Below are 25401 nucleotides of genomic sequence, written 5' to 3'. Positions count from 1 at the left end.
AAACAACTTTTTTGTGACTTTTTAATGGATTCTCATGACATTTTGAGCAAACATTTCTAGTTCACGTATAAATAATCTACAGATTTAACCATAAAGATTAACATTTGTGGTTCAGAGTGAAAATGGGGTAGAATACATCAAACATTAATTGATAATGGGTTGCAAAAAAATGTCCCAAATTATCAAAAATTTTGGACATTTTTTTGCTGACTTTTTGGACTTTTTTCAGACAGGAAACAATATTTTTTGGTGCCCGTAAGTGAAGACAACAGGAGGGTTAAATTCTTCATCTTGTTTATATTGCATGACACCAGCAAAATTGTTATTACAAGTTTTACTACACCAAATTAACAAAGTGAACACAGCTACCTGGTAAACATACAGTTAATGTGCTAACATCACTGCCATGCTGAAGTTAGCGTTTAGCGCAAAGCTCCATTCAGACACCTACTTAGAGTCGTATTTTGGGATCTGAACTGGAATTCAACGCAAAGCTCTGTGGAGATGAAGAGTACTTGGCTGAGTCTGAATAATTGACCCTTAGAGGTTCTGGAACATTAGCAGGGCAATCATGTACTGCTATATAACGTGCCTTAATTGCAAATCAAATTTTGAAGTAATTTCAACCTTAAATCCAGCGTCTTATCACAAAATCTCCCTCCAAAATCTGCCAAAATGACCACACAGAGCAGGGTTTAGTGTGGCTGCTGCTGCTGGCTAAAGGCTGGACTTAATTCAATAATGTGTCGCTGCTTTTTTAGTCTCCGATCTCCCTCCAGCTGACTGTAATTAACCAGACATGATCTCACCATTAGGTCTTTTGTCCACGCTTTCAAACACTGTGATCACGATATACATTATGTTTAGCTTGAATCACTTGAATTAAAGACATATTGCTGGATTGTATGCAGGTTTAAAAACTCTTGTGTGGTATAAGTGCTCTTCCTGCTCCCATGAGCTACTTCACCAGCAACATTAAGCAGAAATGGCTCCAGTAGTAACTGTTTGTTGTTTATATATATGTTGTCACTTTAACTGCATTTGTTTTACTACAAAGCTTCTTTAGACTTTTTATTTGTTTTTGACATTGGTTCCGGTGGTGACACACATGTCTGTAAATCAATCTATTTAGAGTAGAATCCTCTTCAAACAAAAATGTGCCATTTTGGGGGTAAAAAAGGAATTGTCTGTGATTCTGATATGGAAGCTTAAAATCCCTAAATTTGTCTTCAGCTCATTGTTTATGCTGGACAACTCAACATTGCATTTTAATCATATCCCGTTCTTTGAAAATGGTAGTTTGGTCCACTTATGACGATTTTCCAAAGCTTTAAATAGGTTTAAAAAAATGTTTGTAAAGAATAATGGTGCTCAGCATGCTAAAATATCAAATAAAGAATTAAAATGCAGAAAAAGAAATAATCAAATACTTGGCTCTTAAAGCAGCTGTGTCCTCATGTAGCTGTAGCCTCACATCTATCATTCTCTCTGCTGTTGCCTTTGTGGCACAATAGAGTCAAGACTTTGTTGAAATGGCTTCCTTGGAAAGCCGTTGAAGCAATTTTCTCAACACTACAATTTGAGAGAGCGAGATACACAAACAATCTGTGCTGAAGTGGAGAGAAAAGCAAAGAAGCCTCGCTCTCGCTGTGATTTCAAGCACAGCACAGAGAATGCTGCGAAATACTCCCTTCGGCTTCAGCGCTGAGCGGAGCAAGAGCCTTCCACGGCCCCCCGCCCAAACCAAACTCAGCATCAATAATCAATAATCACCTGAGGCTCCGTTAAGCCGCTGTTTAATCACCCAGGTGCAGAACGAAGTGAAGCAGCAGCCCGTTGGGATTTCCAGAAAAAAACCAAAAATAAGTCAGAGCCCCTCAGAGAGCTGAATGTGTGGTCCTGTGCAGGTTGTGGATATGTAGAGCAAGGAACTCTCATTAGACATAAACAGTGCTTCAATTTCATAACATTGTTTTACTTTTTAGGAGGTCAATAACAGGGTAATTAAATTTAAAAACATAATCCAAATCCGAAGGTTGTTGGTTCCATCCTTTGTGGGAGTCACGTGGCAAAGATAAATTTAGTACCATTCAGTGGAAACCGTTTTGTTCCAGTACAAATGAATACAGCAATAAATGATATTAATAAAGCAGCTTTCAAACCATCTATTAGCTATACCTGTTTAAACCTGCAGACGGTTGCAGGGAGCTACGCCCTGAACAGGTTACCGATCCATCACAGGTCTATCCCACAGTTTGCATCCAAGATAAATATTAAATATTGGCATTGCTGTATTTATATTTTTGACCCAGCAGATTTTGTTATATTTTTAGAAGACCTGTAGTAAATCTATGAAATAACAAAAATGCATGATTGTTTTTTTTTTTTTAAAAACTCATCTTAGTGCATCAAAATTAGAAGTTATTAGAAGTTTTTTTTTTTTTGCATGGAAATGATCTCTTCCTGGTACAGACATATAACTCTTCACTGCTGTGAACCATTTCAGCTGTGATTCTCCTCAAACACTGTAAAATTACTTCATGTACACAGTGGCATATTGTAATATTGCAGTAATTCAGCAGAATAATGATACAAAAAGTCCCCACCTTGCCAGCTCACAGCGCTGATACTTTAGATATGAAATCCCAGAAACCTGAATGTGTCTTTCTGAGACTGTCACCCCTACATCTGACCTTTGAGGTGGAAATGCTCAGTCATGGTGCAGACTACTTATTTAGCTCACAATGTGTTGTCTAGCATATAAAAACACATCACTTTTCACCGCAGGAGGTCGTTAACAGCTCACATTGAAAAGACACGATGAAAGGGACGAGCATTCTTCACAAAAAACTGAAAACATAAACAAGCGGTTTCCCTTCACAGAGTGGCAGTTACATAAATCTCTGTATTTTAAATTCTGTGCACATCAATACATATTTTTTTCTGCTGAGGTTAATTAGACCTCTTCTCAGGTTGAATGCCGGTAGAGCTGGTGGAGGAAATTACACATTTTCCAGGCTTTTGTGTATTGTCTCAACCGTTTAAGCACTACAATCATGACTGACTTGTCGCTGCCCTCCATTTACATGAATGACATTTGTTTTCATGACTTTTTAAATTTTATTGAACCTCATGAATCAAATTCTGCTAACATAAATAACCATTACTGTGTGAAATGCCCAACTAAGAGGAATTAGCAATGTGTCATAGTGAAGTGCTGTTGCTGGGGTAGATACAAAAACAAGCAGAAAAACGTATTTGAACATCTACAGAAATCTTCTATTTTTGCATATTTCTCCTGCTTAAATGTTCCAGATCATTAAACTAATATTAATATTTATTTAATATTAGACAGAGATAACCCACAAAATATAAAATGCAGATTCTAAAATGTAAAATTTCTGTAGGGCAAATATTTTGTCACAACGCTGTAGTTTTATGCAACCAGCCAAAGCAGATAAAGTCCGTCATGTTGGTATATCACAGGTGTGCAGGAGCTTTAATGGAGATGTTTAACATGATTGGGTTTTATGTTAATTCAATTACAATGTTAATTTATGCACTTTGATGCATTAAAGATGAGCTTTTTTTTCCAATACTGTAAAGTCTGAGGCTGTAGTTCTCTGTTGGATGACCAGTGACTTGATCCCTCTGCATTGAGGGTGACTTACTGCCCCAAGCAAAACAGTTTAGTACATTGAGATTTTGTTCAGATGTGATAGAAAAATGGATTATGAGATGAACAGACAGATTGGTGCAGCATCAGCGGTGATGTGTGTGTTGAACAGACCATCATTGTGAAGAGGGAGCTGAGCCAGAAAGCAAATGTCTCGATTTTCCCATTGAGTGCCATGCAAAAGTATTTGATTTTGGTCATTTGGTAGATTGGTAGCTAAGGGGGTAATTACTTTTCCACATAGGGTAACATGGGCTGGACAGCATTTTTCCTTTAAAAAAAAAAAAAGAAAAGAAAAGAAATGTAAATCATCATTTAAAAATTGCATTTTGGGTAATCTTTGCCTTAAATTAAAATTATCTTTCCAAGATACGGACATTTCCAAGTGGTCCCAAACTTTTGAATGGTAGTGTATGTATTTGTTTTAACAGTGTATAAATTTAAAAATGCTTTTTTGGAGGCTCCACAAACTCTTTGAAAAAAAAAACTGCGTCTTCATTTAACTATCCCACCTCTCAAGTCTTTAGTTTTTAAGCAGGACCCATTATCTTATAACCCGTCTATGCTGTTGGCAGTTTCCTGTTGTCAACAACTACAGCCGCCACTGCTGAAAGAGCTTAAGGCGTTCAATAACTTAAGTGACAGCTGTGCTTGAAAGAAGATCGAGTTTTAACCAATTAGCTGGAATGTCACTGAACTCCTCAGGACATCCACCGCGTCAGACAGATTGTTTCTTCGGGCTCTGATTGACTTCTGTGGATTGAGCTACTGTATTTGCAGCTTACATGCAGGTTATCACACTTCCCACAGTCTGCCTCAGAGTGCTGAGCTCCTTTTCCAGTGAGCGCTATCTTTACCTCATCGCCTCTGGAAAGTTTTTGTTTTTTTACATTTTCTTTCCATGCACCTTTTTTTTTTTTTTTAGATGAATGGTGGAATCTGCAGCAGAGAATTGCGTGCAAACACTGGAGCAGGAGATGGGTTGTAATGGGCATATATGCTCATACAGGAAGCAGTGAGAAAGGCAGCACTGCTGTCGGCAACTAAGAGCCATTCATTGGCACCTGTGGGCATTCATAGAAACTAAAATGGGGAATCAAGTCAGTTCATGCATGGGAATATACAGTGAGTGTACACACTATGCAGTCACTGCCATTGCTGCTGGTTCAATGTGTGGCAAAAAAGACATGAAGAGGAAAGCCCTGTGGAGTGGGAAGAGCTGTTTCAGGGTCATTCCAGAATCTGAAGATATCTGGGCTTCAAATAAAAAAAAAAAAAATTAACCTTCTCTTTTACAATTTTCTGGTACATATTCATCAATAATAGGTATGTAACAACTAATATCGAGTTAAGTACCGTCCAGTGCATTACTAAAACCTGAAGGATAGTGGTGAAACATTCGAGGAACAAATGTAAACTCTCAGATGATCGTAGGAAATCAACAGCAGAACTCACAGCTATGTTTAATAATGAAAGTAGGAGCATCCACACACACACACACAGTGCAAAGGGAACTCAAGGAATTAGGACTAAACAGCTGTAGCTCTAAGAAAACCACTGATCAGTGAGGCTAATCAGAAAGAAAAGGCTTCAATTTGCACACCTAACATTTGGTGACCACATTTTGTATGATAAGATTTAATTCTACAGTATTCCAGCCAGGACGATATTTTATTCTAAACAAGGGACAAGAAAACGGTAGCGTTCCGAGGGGGAACTGTTGACATCGGCACTGTTGCACCTGGGTCACCTTAGGGGGAGGGACACGGCGGCACCCCAGGTGTAACCTGGAGGACAGAGTGTGCCGAGTGTCTTCATTGCTGCGCATGATCGCCTGTGTTTTACAGGTTAGTACGGTTAAAACCAACTAATGTGTGCTCATGACTTATCAAGCTTTAAATGTTTAGTCGCTGTGTATCAGTGAGATGTTGTTTTAAGTGATGAAATATAAAAATAAGGCCGTTAAAAATGGGCGACTGCTATGTTCGCGGCTTACTGCTAACCGCGGTTTCATGGGTTTTTGCTACCTCAGCATTGTCTGGCAGAAGATTGTCACCTACTTTTGTACACTCTTTAAAGTTTTATTTGGGCTCCTACACCTGTTGTAGTTTTAATCTGGTATTTAGTAGATGTTTAAGCAAAGAAAATTGTTATCAATTGAGGATATGTTTTATTTTTTAATAGTTTTGATAACAGTAACTCTATAAAATGTTCCAGATATGGTATTTACATAACTTGAAAGTGCCTTTGTCCCTCTATGAGTTTAGACAGCTAAAGGAAGCTTGTTTTTAAAACAGTGGTTATACTGTATTGATTTAGCGATGATTGTATCCAGCACTTTGAAGTATTGGAATGTCAACAGTGACCAGGATGTTTGTACAAACTGATGAATGTTTTCTGTTAATTGAAACCAAAACAACAGAGATGTAACCTGGAGGACAGAGAGTGTGCTGAGTGTCTTCATTGCTGCGCATTATCTCCTGTATTTTACAGGTATTCATTTTTGTTGCTGTGGTCCTATTCGTGGGACCCGTAACACACTCATCATGGCTAGTTCCTACCAGCCTGTGGGGGTTAGGGTTATGATCTGGGGTTGGTCAGGTTCAGCAACGTTATGTTCCCAAAGAATGAGGTCAGCTGACTACCTTAGGATACTGAATGACCAGGTCTTTCCATCAATAGAGCTGTTCTTCCCTGATAGCGTGGACATGTTCCAAGATGACAATGCCAGGATCCATGGGGCTCACATTGTGAATGATTAGATCAGGGAGCATGAGACGTCATTTTCACATGGATTGGCATCTACAGGGTCCAGAACTCAGCCCCATTGAGAATCTTTGGGATGTGCTGGAGAAGACTTTGCACAGTGGTCCAATTCTCCCATCATCAATATAAGATCTTGGTGGAAAATGAATGCAACTCTGGACAGAAATAAATGCTGTGACATTGCAGAAGCTTATCGAAATGATGCCAAGTTTAATGTGTGTCGTTCTCGGAGCTAAAGGCGGTCCAATGAAATATTTCACTGTGTGGCTTTTTTTTGGATGGGCAGCCGTAGGCACAGTTCCACATCTCTTACATGAAGCTGTTATGCCTTGATAATGAGGCAAATGTTGCAGATCCAGTGTTTGTTTTGGACTAGAAATTCCCCAGATAAGTGACGCACACACCCAGCTGTCCACATGATGTACAAAATAACCTGACTAAATAGACCAGGATACCTTCTTCAACTGCTTTATGGTTCAGTTCTGATGCTGAAGTCTTTCTTGCAGGTGTTTTCAGTGGTGGACAGAAGTCATTGTGGGATTCTGACCAGTCTGCAGCTACACGGTAAGTTTGTGCAACAGTAGTACATAAAAGACAACCCTGTTGTGGCTCACCGGTTGTCCTTCCTTGGACGACTTTTACTACCAGCCACTGCATACCAGGAACACCTAACAAGACCTGGTGGGTTGGAGATGCCCTGACCCAGCTGTCTAGCCCTCACAAAGTCTTTCAGATCCACACACTGCCCATTTTTCCTACTTCCAAGACATTAACTTCAAGAACTGACTGCTCACCTGCTGCCTGATTTCTCTCAACCACTGGCAGGTGCCACTGTAACCAGATAATCAATGTAATTCACTTCACCTGTCGGCGGTTTTAATATTTTTGATTGATCTGTGTTTAATTTATTTGCAGTACTTTCAGCTCTACTCATGAACCACTGACAGTGAGGAAAGGCTTTGTTAAAACTATCTTCAGGCATCGTAATTGATAATTCATGGGAAGTACACTCCGTTTCTGGTTTTCACAAGAATCACAAATGTAAATAAACCTTCCCCGGCCTCAAAGCACGCTCTATGACTCATTCAGCCTCTCTGCATCCAAACAGCACAGGCAGTAAATAGGTTGTGAATGGAGACGCTCTCGCATCGGATGCTTCAAAGGAATTAGTGACCCTGTAGCTATCAATGGAATGCATTCATTAACACCTGCGGCTATTTATCATAACCCCCTCACTGCACCACTGGCTTTCATTTGTCACACCAACACACATACTGCAGGTACAGTTTTGTGGATTTCGATTTTTGCAGAGAGTTTTTTAATGTTTCCTGAAGGCAAGCAGGTGGCGGCTTATGTATCAACTTGTCACTTGGATTAAAAGAAAAGTTAAGAGATGGATGAGAGTTAAAGGGAAATTCCATTAAAACGTCCAGCTTGATTTAGTTGAATGATAGAAAGGCGCCTCCTCCACGAGTCTTAATGTAATTATATGCAGATAAGTTTTCAGACTTGTGGAGCGCTGATGTGAATGTCATCTTTCATTGTGTGAATATCCCTCTAATGCTGAGCTACTTGAAATTCCACATCGATACGTGGAAACGGTGGACCTGGAGCTCTTACCCGAGAACTAATTCTCTTGCCGTCCCGAGATGTTTTCCAGAGACCGTCCAGTAAACACACAGGAGATGACACAGCATCTCAGCCTCCTGGTGTATTGAATGAGGCTTTCAGCTGCTTTTGGCTCAGCATGTCATTTCAGAGTTATCATTGCAAAGACAGAATGAAGCCTGTTTACTTTGGTTCTTCAGGCGCCTGATCGTGTTGTTGCATAGCAACCGCTTGGAAGCAAATGGAAAATAAACTGACCTGTGCACCGCGAGCCTCCAACCAGTCAGCACCCACTCCCACAATTCCACTGGTTACGTACGTCGAGTTAGGAAAACGCTGTGAGCTGTTTGCTGGGATGCTGTAGGTTATGTAATCAGTCTTTTAACGTAAATTAACGTGAAAGTTCTTGTATTCTCATAGAAAAAGAAAAAAAATGAAGCACACAGAAAAAAGTATTAGAAATAAACCCACTTAGTACAATAAAGTCAATGCTGATAGTTTTAGTACATGTTCAGGAGATGTAAAACTGTGGAAGAAAGCAAAGAATATTGCTTATTTACCGACTCAAGCAACTATAGCTTTGCTCTGGTCAGTTTGACCAGCTGAGAACACACTGCGTATAGTGATCAGATATTTAATTCCACTATTTTAATGAGATACCAGAGCTGCAAGTGTGTAAATTTAAAAGGCTCTAATACTAGCTTTATTTCCGACGAATATGAGCTCAACTGCAGCAAGTTTTCTGGTTTACTCTTCCCATTCCTATCACCCTGCTAACAAACAACAGCTCAGTTAGAACTCTGTTGAGTCCGAGCCGCACATTTGAACTTCAGGGTTGATCTTTGGATGCCTGTTTTTTGTTCTACGGGCATTTTTTTTTAATCTGTTTTATGTAAGGTGCAATATGGTATAAGCACATACATGCAATATGTTCTATCTTATCTTGTCTTGTCTTATCCACACTGAGATTTTCCAAAACATGATGTAAAAATCCCATTTTAAAACTTATTTCAAAATGTGACTCTGCTTGTTTTCAACAGTCATAATGCCTGATTCCACCTCTCAGTGCCACCGTTACATAGAAAAGATGAACTCCACGAAAGAGAGATTCACAAAAGGTAAACTCGTTCTGTTTGATTTTATTATTTCCATTGATTTCAGAGAAAAACACTCAAATATTCAGATTTAACCCATCTGAATTACTATTTCCAAGGTCAAATAATGTTAAAACTTGAATATGTGTTAAGATATGGAGTTCTTTTCACACACAGCCATCCAGATGGTGGTGGAAGTTTATATTGAAAACAGTCAGGAAACAAAGAAAATTGTAAGTAAATTGAATGACAGTAAAAATTAAAGAGCTGTGGTTTCTCATCATTAAGCAGTGAGTCCACACCAACACAAACATCCCTCTCATACCACAAACATGTAGATATACTGAGAGAATAACTAAAATCATCTTTCTCTGATTATGTATGGTTAGAATATTAGGTTTTTAGAGTTCAAACAACCTGCCTGCCAGTGAAAATGTATTTAGTGTCAATCTAAAGTTAAATATCAAATCAGTACCGCATTAGTGTCCCTAAAGTCTGAACACATAGGAAATCTCATTAACTATCATTTCTGTTGCCACCACAGATAAAATATGGCTTTGTTGAAAGAAGAAAGAGGTGAACTGGTACTTCTCAGTGGACATGAAGGATGGACATATCGAAAGATAGCAGGTGAATTTAATGCACATAATCCAAGGAGGATTCCACTTGGCTTTTCTGCGGTGCCGAAGGTAGTTAAAAAGTTTAAAGAAATGGGCAGTGTCATGGAAAAACCCGTTTTGGATGACCAAATGTATCAGCTGAAACTAAAGAATTGGTCATGGCTAAAATTCATGCTAGCCCCAAAAATCACTCACCTAACCCTAACTCTATCTTTCGATATGTTCATCCTTCACGTCCACTGAGAAATAACAGTTCAACTCTTTCTTCTTTTGACAAAGTCATATTTAATCTGCGGAGGCAAAAAAAATATAGGTAATGACATTTCCTATGTGTCCAGACTTTAGGACACCCTGTATAATTCTTTAGTTTAGCTTCCAATGTCTGGTGTCTCTTCTAACCTGCTAGATTACCAAGGTAACTGATGCTGCACAGCTAACCTGGTTTTCATAACAGAAAAAAAGTAGGTTTTAGTTAAAACCATTTCACTGGCTGCATGGATGCTTAAAAAACAGTCTAAGCTGGATGGTAGAATGCTTTGTGCCATCCTCAACATTTCATGGAAGTAGTCCCGAACAACAAAACGACTACGGAAAGCTTTTCTCAATCTCAACTGTTATTATACAACAAAGGTTGCGTTTTGCTGGACGCCGCTGGAGAGCCAAACATAAGCTCAAACCCCTTTTTTGGAAATCCATTCTCAGTCACTGGATTTACTGTGGAGGAACTCGTTGTTGCAACGAACAATTGTGAATTGTGGTAGAAGATTGTTACAGGTGTCTGAAGAAACTCATCCTGATGATGAGTTAGAACTAGGGCTGAGACTTTAACATGTTAACTTCAATGAATTGATTAAAGAAAAAAATAACACGTTGAAAAAAATAGCACATTTAATCGCACCTAGTTCCCTAATTTCTGGCACACCGGTGACACTGATGCACACTCCAGCCCTGTAGGTGGCGGTAATGCAGCTAAAGTTTGTTTGCAGCCGCAATGAAGATACACAGGACACGCTGAGTGATGCCAAGAAAGTTTGGTGAACAGGGACGGAAGACGAAACCGCGCTGAGCTTGTTGGACAGACAGTTTTCTGTTAAAAAAACTTCCCGATGGCAGCTTGGAGAAAAGCGTGGTTGTGTGCAAATTGTGCAACAAAGAGTTTTCTTATCACTTCAAACCGACGGTGTCACCTCAATGTAAAACATGTTCCTGCGAGCACCAGATCTAATGTTAGCTACGACGGTCCTGTTACCGAGAAACGGTGTAGCCATCCCATAATAGACCACTTTTCAAAGCATTGAAAGTGCCTGAGTTTACAAAAAGTCTTCAAATATTGAATATAATACCTATAATTGCACGTTGCATTTGCAGTAGTCTGTGTTGTTTAAGTTCACGTATATGCTACTGAAAAACTTATTGTGTTTAAAATTGCTATTTGACAGAAATGTGATTAACTGTGATTAATTACAGAGCCTCTAATTAATTAGATTAACTTTTTAATCATGTCCCACCAGTTAAAACCATTTCGCCAAACTGTAGAGAACGTTTACCTCTGTTTTATAGTATTTGTGGATTCTTACTGATAATTTTTTTTCTGCTCATATATTTAATCATCGTGATGATCATAGGAGCGCTATAATAAAAAGCATGTGGACTTCTTTCAGGTCTTTGAAGATGTTTCACCTCTCATCCCCACTTGAAGAACTTGAAAGAGAAATCTAGCTGCTTTTTCCTGAAGCTCTAATTATCTCCATGACCCTAATGACTGAGGATCTACACAGACGTTCTTTATGATGGTACAATATTTTTAGCATAAGATTAGATGTCAAAAAGTCACATCTGTTTTCTCGGTGCTGATCAAATGTGTAGTTTTTGGCTTTGTAGACTTATTGTGTTCAGACTCAAACACTTTTGAACATTATTTAGGAGGAATGCGTGATAGCTTGCTGGGTCTTTATGTGTTTCTTTTTGCTAAACATGTCAAATCCTTTCACATATTCTGTCCTGTAAAAGAAAGTGTCTTATGTTTTTCTTTCACCTTGTAAACTGGTTTAAGATATGAGATAAGGTAATCCTTTATTGATCCCACAGTGAAGAAATTTGCAGTGTTATAGTAGCAAAGGAAATAGTGCGGAAATGTGGGGAACATCAGTAAAAAAGATAAAATAGCAAACAAGGAATATACATATGTGGTGCTGTTGATATTGTGCAGTATCCATCCACACGTAGAAATTCTAGATATTGCACAGAATCTTCTAAAGGTGGAAAATAATATTGCACAGTATCATTCTATGAGAAGAAAAATAGTGATATTGCACAAATAAGTAGAAAATACTTAAATTGAAAATACTGATAGTGTTCAGATTGTGCTACATGTACAAAAACAGAATGCTGCATTTGGTTTTTGGCAGCAATAAAACTGGTTTATAGTGTTTTCTTACTCTGTTTTACCTACTTGAGTACACATTAAGCTGCTGACTATTTGTGCCTCCTTCTCTCAAACCGTTGCTCCAACTCCATCCATCTACACAGTAAAGTATCTGATGTCCACAAGATTTTTAAAAAATCCCAGAGACATGGCAGCAAAGTGAAACCCACAAAAAGTCACATCAACGACAGCGACAATGGAAAGCAGCAAAGAAACAGGATGAAGTGAAGTGATTGCTGCCTTGAAGATGCAATTAAAGATCTTCTTGAGTTTTGCCCTCAATAATAGCAGGATGACAAGTGCAGCTTTACACTAATATGCACTGTAGACATGCTAATGTGAACTTATTCCCCCTACCACCAAATGCAGACTGCAGTTTGTCCATGCATATCATCATCAGGCTGATTCAAACTGAATGAGTTTGACCTGCCAAGGCCGCGAGGAAGGTAAAAACACACCCAGGAATTTCCACTCGGCTGATTTCATGTAACGTATTACTGTAATTATGTCATCCATGCCTCCTCTCAGCACGGATCACTGCTCAGCTTCATCTAATGCTGCACTCGGAGCCGGCTGACACAGCGATATACAGTAACAGCAATGTAATAAGAGACATTTAAACTGTTAGCGGGAGCAGAAAGGGGCTTCTGAGTGCAACTTTGTTGACATGAAGCTTTTAGGAGTTTTCTCTCGCCCATGTTGTGCACATCTTTGCTTTTGGAGACGAATGAAATGGACCGTGATGTCAAGAGAGTGAAAACGACTGATGTTTCTGATAGTGGTAGTGTTGAAAAGACACAGTGGTGGACGACAAAGCAAAAAGCTTTTCTGCAAAATCAGAATAACATGCAGAATCCCCTGCCTTCACCCTTAGTCAGCTGGGATAACCTCCAGTCCCTCCACAACCCTAATGAGGATTAAGATAGTATATAGATAATCGATGGACAGATATTTAAGCTCTTTTTTCTACCCTTTTTGCACACCATGTAGAGAATTTTGTATCAAGTATAAAAAGACACTGAATTCCACTTTCATCAAACTTTATTTGTATAGCACTTTCCATACAATAAAATTGCACCACAAAGTGCTTTACAACATTAAATCATTGAATTAAAAACCTTCACACATATACACAGAATTAAGAGTGACAGGAAGCTTAAAATCCCTCTCTGGCCTCCATCTCCACCCACATCTCCCCCACCTGCTGCAGCTCAAGCACACCAGCTCACCTAGGATTCTTCCCAAACACTATAAAACTACTCCGAAGTACACAATAGCAAGTTTTAATATTGGAATAATTTATGCATGTTTGAATCGGAAATTAATTCTGCAAAACAATAATAATTACAATTGTGCTGTTTCTACAGTTTCGTTTAGCAGACGCTTCTATCCAAAGAGACGTACATTACCGTTCAAAAGTTTGGGATCACACAGGCTGTTTTATGTCTTCCATGAAAACTCACACTTTTATTCATGTGCTAACATAACTGCACAAGGGTTTTCTAATAATCAATTAGCCTTTCAACACCATTAGCTAACACAATGTAGCATTAGAACACAGGAGTGATGGTTGCTGGAAATGTTCCTCTGTACCCCTATGGAGATATTCCATTAAAAATCAGCTGTTTCCAGCCAGAATAGTCATTTACCACATTAACAATGTCTAGACTGTATTTCTGATTAATGTTATCTTCACTGAAAAATAAAAGATTTTCGTTGAGAAATAAGGACGTTTCTAAGTGACCCCAAACTTTGGAATGGTAGAGTGCAGCTGGGAGTAGATACAACAAAAGCAAGGATCTGGTCAAGAGAAAATAACCTGGATAAGTGCCATTAAACAAGTTCAAGTACTAATAACAATAATGTAGAAAAGTTCCATCCAGGAAAGTGATGGGATCGTTTCTTGAGGTTGGAAATGCAAGTCTGAGTCTGTATTTTTGACACTTTCATCAGTACACATGCTCAGCCATGCTGTTTACTGCTTCTTTTGCTCTTGGTATGTGTTTGACAATATATATAAAAAAAACAAACAACATCATCATAGACATGTTAACAAGGTAAAAAAAAGATGATTTTCTCCAGAGGGGGTCCATAAGGCTTGCACAACAACCTCTAACACTCAATCAAAGATAAAGAAATGCTAATTGTTTTAGATTTTTGATCCCTGTCAGAATTTAGGACTCTTTAACTGACCAAACTAAAGACTGGATCCCTGATCAGGTATTCAGATTTAGCAGCATCTTATATTTCACACTGATAAATTATTCTTGTCTCTCTTCCAAAAAGTCTATAATAACTTCTTGTTCATGTCTTGTTTTAAACTTCGGACAGCATGACGTAGAAGATTATTTCTTTTCCCAACAACTCCTAGAAGATGAATTGAAAGATACACAAGTGGATAAAGATGAACAATACCTCGAAGGCTGATAAAACAACCTGTAAAGCATAAAATATTACTTGCAAATAAGAATCCGAGATCCAAATGTTACGTTCTATTCAGGAGAACGGCACACAACGCAAAGCAACATTATTTCCTGGTTATTAGCCATCAGCACTTCCATTAAAGCACTTCAATAGATTTTCCCATATGCAGTGAGCTAATACAGTGCACGCTCAGTAGAGTCTAACACAAAGTGCCAGGGGGTAAGTCATCAACATGTTTTTAGATAATTCTCCCACAGAGAGTAAGTACCATTCAGCTCTTTAGCCGAGCTCTCACCCCATGTTCCTCTCCTCTGCTATTCTGTTTGAATCTTACTTTTACCAAACGGATTTTTAGTATTTTTAAAAACAGGCAAACAACATGTTTTCGGTGAGTGTTTTCATAATAGCAGAATATTTCTGAAAAATAACAGGCTTTATATGGCTTTGAAAAGATAATAACATCCAGCCAGAATGGAGCATACTGTATATTATAACACTTTGAAATCCATCCTGAAATATTTCACAGCGACGAGCAAATGACAAAAGCCTTGGGGAGCGATGATTTCATGGTAGGCTCTTCAGAAGTCGATAGCGCATGCGGCGTGTCTTCAATAAGTCATTATCGTTGCATCACCTCCCTCAAGTGCCTAACGTGGCCTGAAAACTGTCTCTTCAAGTGTCAATCTTTGATCAAAGCAGCTACCTACATTTCAGATAAACCAGGTCACTCCTGACTCGGGAATCCCTATTTGTTGATTTTAGTTAACATTTTTTATTCACATTTGGAGGCTTTGTTTTCATTTCATTATTTTATTTTTTTACCTCCCAGAAACACGGCGGCGGCTTCCAAACCGCAACACGACTGATTCCGCTCACATCTCCTCCTGTGCATTCTTTGATTTTCCGTGTGTGTGTCTTGTGTTGGAAATGTAAAACCCTGCATGATGATTTGCATAAGATGGAGGATCCGAGCGTTGCATGCATGCAAAGCCTTTGATGTTGCGACTGTCCCCTCCCACAGTAAATCTCTGCCTCCATGATGATTATGTGCGCTCACATGTTATGTTGCAGCATTGCTTCAAGAAGATGTTGCTGAATATTTTATTCTATTAACATTTTTATTGGCTGGGAATAGATTGAATCGTTGTTTTCGTGGCTTGTGTTGACATCAGCGAGCGAAATAGAATAAAAATTCAGCCTTGACACACACAATTGTTGCAAACGCCTTACTTTGCTGTCTTAAGGCTTGTAGATGCAGCTGAAGGTGGAAATAGGGCCTGAGGTTGTACTTCCAGGTAGCTGCTTACTGCTTAAAAGGTCAGCTCATGTAAATAATCCTCACTTAACCTTTCATGGTATCTATCTATGCAAATAGTTTTCTTTTTAATTGATAAAATCTGATTAAATTTTAGAGATTTTAAAGAGATTAAGGTGAACGGAGGTGGGATATGGCAGATATAGTTTGGATCTGTTCCCCATTGGATAGAACTCTCTGATGGTCAGGTAACACAGTTAAATATTCAGAATTATTCTAAGTGCAGCGTACACTTCAGTTGTTTTCTGTCCTTACATCTGATTGTAATAACCAGAGGTATCATCTACATCTGTTCTACTGCCTACTCTGATGTTTGACTCACTTTTGGACATTTGGAAAATCTGCAGAACTGGATGAATAGTTTGAGTAAAGTGACATATTTTTCAGTAATTCAAGCTCCATATTTATAGATGTGGCACCATAATTTTCAAAACGAAATAGTTATTTTTGTCACATCACCGTGAGTTTTTCACCTTGTGTTTACATTTGTCATCGTGACGCATCTTTGTTTCTGAATCCTGATTCCCCTTCAGGACAACACATTTAGTTGCTATTTTAAAAGAAAAATACAATCAATTGTATAACTAAGAGGAAGCTGTGAATTCAGAGCGCTGCAGCAGAACGTTTCACTGGTAGAACACATAACCCACAGCCCTCTCAGGTTGGGAGAATTTGCCATGCATCAGGATGATTTGTCATAAGCCGTGCAGGGTGTAGGCGGATTACGTCTTTGAGGATCCGTATGCAGGAGACGTGAGAGGAGAATATAGAGTGGGTTTGTTCCAGAGTGGAAAACTGGAGATTCCACTTGTTGTGAAATAAAATAATTCTCTAAAATCCTTGACTTTTTGCATGGTTATGGAAATGTCGGCTTCACTTTCAAATGTTTTCATTTCCGCATGCATGCGGAGAAGCTAATCTTCAGAATAAAATACATATCTAGTGGAAAGCACCTATTGTGTGCTGTGAAAGGATGGTCTCTCCACGGCTGTCTCTTTGATTGAGTGGCACAGAATATGCCTTCATCACCTGTCAGACGGATACTTCGGGGCAGAGATCTGGACTATATTTAGCTAAAAGGTGACAGCCCAGAATGAATAAGCTGTCACTGTCATGCCGGCCAGACAGATTTTAAATTTAAAATGGTAATTTAACACTAAGCAGTATGATAGGAAAAGGTTACATATGTAACCATAAAGTTTGGACCTTCTCTCACTTGATTTTGTGGTGATGGATTGGACTTAAAATAGGTTTGTGAATGGAGCTGCTTCTTCAGAAAACCAAGTTTATATAAATAAACACTGTAGACATATACTTAAATCTGCATTAATTAATAGTTTTGGTCACTTCAGGCCTCAGAAACAAGCTGTAATTGTAACACTGACATAGTGTGTTATGATATACTGTATTTATACAGGATGTCTCAGCCAACAATTGGTGCACTGTGGCTTCAAACAAATAACCAAGAAGAACTTTTTAAATTCAGTGTGCCTATCTGTATTTTTTGGTGTTATTGCATGCACAGTATGTTAATCCATAAGCTTTAATCACTGCAGGTTTAGAACAAAGATTAGGTGCTGTATATGGTTCAGATCTGGAATGAAGATGGGGTTGTAAACGCTAGCAGAATCAGAAAAAGTCAAAAAGGTGTATAGAAATTTTAGTCAAGAAAGAACAAGAAGACGATGCTTGAAGCTATTAAATATTTACCATTAGCCAGAAAAGAGAAGAGAAAAATTGGTGTATTGGAATGGAAAGAAATGACAGGAAGCAGTATAGTTATGGTCCACTGGATGCCAGCAGATGAACCCAGTGTGAATTCCACGTTGCACTCAGGTTGACTTGGGCTTTGTCTCAACGTCTGTGACTTGGTGGATGACGGTGGCGTCCTCTGGATTGCTGATGTCTCCTTTCTCATACATGTAGGAGGAGGCGATTGCAAGCATGGTGCCGTCGTTATTGAAGGCCAATGACGCAGTACTGGTCGGATAATGGTGGACCTGACACAGTTGTTTCTTGTTGAATTGGCCTCGGACGTTCACAAATTTGGCTATTTCCTGGTTAGGTTTTCTGTGGTGCAGATGAGGAAGAATCCGGGTTACCAATGAAAACACAACGTGAGGGATGACCTCCTTAAACACTATTCATTTTTGACAGTTTGGTCACTATGTGTGCAACATTTCTGTCACTGGAATTGGAAATGCTCTTTTAAGATGAATTTTGACATTGAATTTTTTGCAAAAAGTTGCTTTTGTCATGTCGAATACAATCTTTATGGAAGCATTGATATGGAAGTACATCTAAACCATTTAAAGGCATGTTTTTCAGGTAAAAAGTGTTGAATATATGACTTCAATACAGAGACCGTAGACCTAAGACAAAAACTTTGATATTAAAGACCCCAAAATACTCAAAGAGAAGCATCCTGTTCATGCTGAAGCCACTGCGATGAGTTTTGTGCCAGTATTCTTGTCTTTCAGTGTCTCTGGCGATATTAGATTTGTAGTGTTCTGCCACTTCACCTGTTCAGGGAACTGAGATATCCTGTGCATTCAAATCAAGTATGTCACACTGACACGTATATCCGCGCCTGCCTGATATGTTCTACCTGTCTGACGGTGTCCCAGAGACAAAGGAAAAACCGACGTGGTCCCTTGCAGACAGAAGAGATGACTGAGTCAGAATGAAGAGGAGAAACTCCACATTTATTGGTGGTGGCATCCAATTGATCTGGAATAAGGCTGGGTAATTGCACTTTCCTTTCATGTTGGGTCTGTTTGGATTCTGAGACCAAGGAGGATTACTCCGCCTCCAGCAGACGCCCACACTTGGAAAGCTCACTTGCAGTATTAAAAAGCACTGCAATAGATCAAACACTGCTGTTACTTGGACTGTTCTTGCTTAGGAAGAAGAGCAATGGCATTGAAAGTAGGAGGACGAAAGGTTATTAAAAATATCAGTGTTCGATTTCTCTGTAAGCTTCCATCTTCTCTATGCTTAATCCAGAAGTTTATTCACCAGCCATCCTGTCAGGCAAACATGCAGATCATGTAAGTCCAGACTGTCTCCTGAATCAAGTCAGATCAAATCAAATTCAAGCAGAACCATGCGCGGATCTATAAACAAAAGAACCACCCCCCTTTTACAAACAATTTCTGATTAAAAAATTTGAATTTTTAAAAAAGGATGATTGAAAACAAGAAAAAAATGTTACTTTACTTTCTAAGATGTGGCTACTTCAAGCTAATGCTGAATTTTTTTTTCATGTAAATAAACATCTGTTACACAATCCTGATAAAAGCTTTCAGTGCCAGATAAATCTCTCTGTATTTCACAGTTTCAAATATTGGGTGAGTTCCAATATTCATACTATATAGAATGCCAGAAAAGGGTTTAGTATTTCCCAATGCACAGTGTGTCAAATGCAGGATGCCAAAAATACCAGAATGTCCTTTTACATATAGTTGCTTGCAGTATGTAAGTCAGCAAGCTTTTCTGTCTATCCTGACCAACGATCCTTTGCACAGTTCATCACATATGTCAAGTAACAAGGCTTAGCTACAGAGACTGCACAGACTGATTTCACACTTCCAGGCTGCAGTGGATATGAGCAAGGTGGTCAAAGTTTAAACCACAGCATTATGACAAAGTTTTGTGTCCCACGTGTATGGCTCCTGCATGCAACGGTATGTACTTTGTAAGGGCTGCAGGGCTGGTTTCTGTGGCGTCATCCTGAGCTGGTGCACCTGTAGCGATGCTGGAATTGGACAGGGGAGTCGCCACAGTAAGAGACAAAATAGGAATAATATGATGGAGCCTGGGGCGAAAACATCCAAAAACTATCTGATGCTGCAGATGAAGAAAGCAAGCTGATGATTGCAGTCGAAAAGAGAAAGCTGTCAGAAGGGGGAGTCAGAAGATCTTCTCTGCAGGTTTACTAAATAGTCTCAGATATTCCATTGCGTTCATATATATGTTTATTACAGAAATATTAAAGGATTTTTACAAAAATCCATAATGAATGAGCGTCACCATTTTTCAGTCATTAGTTGTGCTCAAACCTTTTGGAGGTTTCATCCAGTCTAAAGCCTTTTCTCTAGATTAGCATACAGTGACTTGTCAGCATTGGATCACTAAACCTGTTAGCTAAAACACAGATGCACACAGTTACAAGAGGATCATCATCTCCAGCTGAATTAATCCTTGAAATCAGTGCATCCACCAAAAACCTGCTGCAGGTCCGTGCCATGCAATCACGCCCGAGCAGCAGCTACTGTCATGCGGCTAGCTCTCCCTTCTCCATTGCAGATCAATCGAGTGTCTTTCCAAGAAGCACAAGCCTGTTGAGGAAGGCCAGATGGTGAGATCAGCTGGCCTCCTCAGAGCTCAGCACGAATGTGGCTTGTCCTCACTCAGATCCCTTTGTCGTCTAATGCCTGCTTGGATCTAAGTCAACCTGTGCCAGGCTGGCCAGATCAAAGAGAATATTCACAAGGCGTTCCTGTGTTTCTAGGGCTTCTAAAAGAATCAGGGAGTTTCTGCTTCTTTTGCGCTTCTTGTTTCAACAGAGGGAGAGCTGCAGGCGAACCTCACGCTGCTCAGTTAATGTTCAGAATGGAAGAGGTGCTGATTTGTGGAGCCTTGATCTTGTCATTGTTTCTTACTTTGCCTTGGCGTGGCTGATTAGCAGCTTGTGAATCGTTGCTTTGCATCGGGGGCCCTGGTGAGAGATGATAGCGGTGGGTTTTTCCTCATTATAAATAGATTATTTGGCTCCGCAGTGACATTGCATAATATATATGGGCCCCTGCAGTTTTTCTCAGCTTGTTGATATGTAAGAGTGTTTGTAAGGAGGACAAAGCATGTTGCAACTAAGACATTGAATATTTTAAAGTATTTAAAGTCAGGGCATGTAGCTGTGACAAAGAACACTGATTGTTCAAGCCCTTCTCTTAATCAAACACTGTATTTTTTTTTTACTATCAGTAGCACTTATTTTACAGATATGATGTTGAATTTGTGCTTCAAGAAATAAATGTTCTGATTAAGATTATGTCTTTAACACTCTAAACTCTAAGCAGTTTCTGGGTGTTTTTTGCTCTTGGCACATTTTTCTCACTGTGGACTAATCTTTTCACTGCAATATGAAGTCCTGCCCCTCTATGAAAACAGCACAACCACAACTAGAGATAGAGAGAACTGGTTTCACATTATGACAGAGCTGTAATGCCATGAATGAGACACTGCTAGTTTCATGGTTATGTTGAAGAACACGTACTTTTAGCTTTATACAGAATCTGGTCTAAATTTTTGCCACATTTTAAACCAAACATGTAGAATGAAGTGATTTTGATTAAATATTACTATTTTAAGCAGAAATTTGGTTCATTTCCCCAGTGGAATCACACAAGATGTAATTCTATAATGAATTCAATCTAATGTTTTATTTTTTGCACTGATATTAAGAATTTTTGATATGGTTCTCTGATTTATTCCCACATCTGTATATCATTTTTATCTTCTTTCGCTTGTGACAAACCACATATATTTTACCAGACTTCACTATTTGGGCAGCTTTTTGCATTTTTATCCTCTGGTTTGCAGATGACAACACTTTAGATGCTAATTTTGAACCTTAGCAACAAGATTGTGATGTTTACTTTTTGAGTCTTTTGTTAAATAAGGACAATTTAATGTTCAAGGAGCATATTTACAGCTGTTTCTGGGGGGAAATCTGGTTAAAAACATACACATTCAGTAACTAAGATGATCCTTGAGATGTGATCACAATAATCTGCTCTTGAGATCAATCCTGAACACTTTAACCCCTCTTAACCTTTACTTCTTTCATAATTTTTTAAAAACATTGTTTACTTTCTTTGGCTTCAACCTCCCTGAATTAACACCAAAGACTTAATTAGAGACTTTGTATTTCAAACCTGCTTCTCTTATAATTATTCCAAAGAACACTTACTGGTTTTACATTTTATTCTGCATTTCTCTACTGCAGCTTACTGCATTAAATATATGTGCTGACGCTTAATTATTAAAGCCAGTGAATTCATTTTTATTATTTATTTTTTAAATTGGTTATTGAGAAACAGTAATGCAAAAGAAAAGATATAAGGTGTGTCCACTTCAATGTGTTTTATGTTTTCCGAGGAACAAATTTTCTCCATTGCTTCTTCATAGGAAGATAAGCGCAGCGGCACCACAAACATAACGATACAGTACAAACATCAAGGACAGGGAAATATTCAGTGATTAGAATGTTCTACATTTAAATATTCAGGATGAATTATGCAAAGATATGCACAGGCATAATTCTCACCTGCAGGTTGAACTCTGAGTAATCACTGGAATGGAATCTAATCTAGTGACAAAAGAGAGAAATTCCCTTCTGACAAGCCCAGTACAGTGTTGTGTAATACAATAACAGCAGTGCAGCCGGTAATGCAAGTGTCCTCCAGATTCTACAGTGATCAGAAAGTCAATGAGAACATCTTATCTGTTGTTTTTTTGTTCATTTATAAAATATGCAAGAATAAATGAACACTTATTACAAAGTGGAATTAATGTAATGTATTAGCTGGTGTAATATATATGCATGGAAAAGTGTTTTCTGTATCTGTTTACAGCCATATTTAATCATATTTAATGATAAAATGTGTATAATTTCATGCAGAGCACACCAGTGAAGCAATAAGAGATGGTAGGTTAGTAATAATAATCAAAAATCACAAATGCACCATTTGTCATATAACCTGTAAGGGAAGGAAATAATTTCTGGGATGTTTATTTGGACACAAAATTTTTCAATAGTTTGAACCAGCCAGTCCAGTCTCTGCTGGTATTTTTTTCCCACAGTCACAATAAAAAACAACAAAAACAAAGGCAACAAAATCAGATTATAAATTAAACTTCTTCTTCGAATTTTAATTTAATTTTATTTATTTTATTCGAATTTATTTTATAGTCACTTTACAGTCCTATTATAACTGCTGTTCTCCTTGCTAAACAAAGTCTACAATACATGCAAATTATTACATTTAATGGCCCAGGTACCCAAAGGTATTGTGTATATTAGTGTATAGCTCAAGTCCCCAAACATGACATTAAAATTCCCAAATTCCCCAATCATACAGGGTAAAATTCTATATGGACAAAAGTTGTTTAGAACTAAAATCTCACATGATTTTCATAATCTGAGCACTCCTCCACACACATTCCACTTGTGTGTCTCTCTAAACCATTCAGAAAGCGTGAAAAGTGTCCTCAGAGGTAAGGTGTTAAAAAGTGCGCCCCCGAAGATGACTTAACTACAGACACGTGGACGTACATACTGTAAACACGAAGAGGTACAAATGTCCAAGTGTTTACACATTTCTGTTCTGACCTGCTGTGTCCTGTGGTTTGGAAACAAGTATTTATGTAACTGACAAGCCTGACAATCTCCTACACACCTGAAAAATTATTGCTTTGTTCTGTGTTGTATTGTGGGAAACTAATAAAAAGAAAGTACTTTTCCAAAGACCTGAACTTTTAAATGTTCCTCAGATAAAATCTTGTGCCACACAGGAAGTTGTGTTCTTGCTCTGTCTAAAACCTCTCCAACAGCAGTGAATTCAGCCTCAATTTGACCCACTTAGCATAAATCAGAATCTGAATTATACTTCTGCAAAGCCAGACGTCAAACCCACTCTCATTCCATGGCAGTCAAATTGCACGGTTTCACACTTTAAATGTACTGTGACCAAAGTAAAAATTATTGTGTAGCTGACCTGTGAAGTGTTTCCAATATCGCTTTATGCCCATTTTAACCTCAGGTGTTCTGAAAATTGACAGGATTTTGCAGACTGTAATTTCTGACGTCATTCACGCAAGTACTTGTATTCCAATTAATGTATTCATCATTGTATTATGGTTAATTCAGTTGCACAGAACTTTGGTGCAGCCTTTGGTTGCTTTAGGAATAAATTTGACAAGTAAACATCACAGAGTAGATTGGGTTGTTTTTTTTGTCTGTCTTTTGTCTTTTTTGAGGGAATTACATTCTCCTTGATGCTTTTGCAATATTAAATTGACCTGGTATTCATGCTAATAAGGCAGGATGAACTGTGCTTTTCAAACCTTTTGCACAAATATAACGGATACAGGGGGTCCTCGGTTTACGTCATCATCATCCTACGGCATTTTGTCGTTATGTCGACAGTGAGTACGTGGAACTAATTGACAAGCGATGAATATGTCCTCTCGCGGCGTGATGTTTACATTCTCTGGTTGTACGCCGCCTTGGATTGTGCTACATTTGCTAACTTTTTGCCCTTCATTATGGCTCCCAAGCGTAAGTCAGACTCTTCTGATGGCATCTCCATGGAAGTGAAATTAGATATAATAAAACGCTTGGAACAGGGCGAAACACCGACCAACATTGGTCAAGTTGTAAAAACAGTGCAACATATTGTAGCAACCCTCTGTGATGAATGAGTGAGACTTTATCTGATTCTCTGGTTGTTTAGTGAACCTTCACACAGGCTACTGTGGGCCGTAGCCAACGCCAAAATAACTACACAAAACCTGGTAACTTAGCCACCGTTCCCAACTCTCTTTATCTCAACACGCACACTGCTGCTGACTCTGAGCCAATCAGAGGTGAGCTAACTAAACATGGCACGTTCACTGACATTAGGTAAATCTCAAACTGAACAATAAACATTGAAACACATGAAACATCACCAACAATATCAGTCTGTTACAATATTCTGTTTTCTTGTAAAATGACTCATACATGCATGAAAGTCACTGGTATTCATGACTTTTCCAAAGAAGTGATCAATATTATGATGCACGTAGCAGTTTTGTTTACATTTTCACTGGAGTTTTGACTTACAACAAAAAACTTGCATCGATCTGTAGGAACAGAAGTCCGATGTAAGTCAAGACCCCTGTAAAACCAAATCAACCAGGCCAAGTCGGGTCTGGTTGATTGCTTTTTCAGTTCCCAGCAGATTTTAAAATACACTGTAGAAATGATACACAGATTACTAATGCACCTATTAAATTTAACCTAAACATGTACACAACTCACTTTGTTCAGTTTTTTAGTGACAACTCAAAAAGAGCCTTTAAATAGCGGGAATTTTAAACACAAATTGAATCTAGAGTTGATGCCAGCTCCAATTGCTGCACTTTGACAGATCATCAAGCTGTCCTTCCATGAGTTATTGAATCCCTCTTCACACAGAAATAAAATTTCAAGGTGTCGATGTCTTGTTCGGGAACTTCACACCTTCAGTGAATAATCTTTCATTCCAGCGCCCTGCTTCCATCAAGAACACGTCCTCTGCTGTCTCTCTGACTTCAGACCGGCAAAGAATAAGGACTTTTGTGATATGAATAAATGACAGTGGGCTCTCTGTGCTCCCTCCCCTCCGGAGGATGAGTCCTGTCACAGCTCGTGTCCTGGAGCTCAG

General features: G+C 38.6%; 1 long non-coding RNA gene across 1 annotated transcript; it reads left to right on the top strand.

Annotated features, from left to right (window-relative positions):
- The first annotated feature begins 5424 nt into the window (after positions 1–5424).
- On the top strand, positions 5425–12193 carry LOC111570903 (uncharacterized). Its single transcript, XR_002746318.2, has 4 exons — positions 5425–5523; positions 6949–7006; positions 9091–9168; positions 11426–12193. It is a non-coding gene; the product is annotated as an uncharacterized LOC111570903 (long non-coding RNA).
- Positions 12194–25401: the final 13208 nt, after the last annotated feature.

Source organism: Amphiprion ocellaris, chromosome 13, assembly GCF_022539595.1.
Source record: "Amphiprion ocellaris isolate individual 3 ecotype Okinawa chromosome 13, ASM2253959v1, whole genome shotgun sequence".
Taxonomy (NCBI): Eukaryota; Metazoa; Chordata; class Actinopteri; family Pomacentridae; genus Amphiprion; species Amphiprion ocellaris.
Note: the sequence above shows the minus strand (reverse complement) of the source record. Positions and strands in the feature narration are given on the sequence as shown.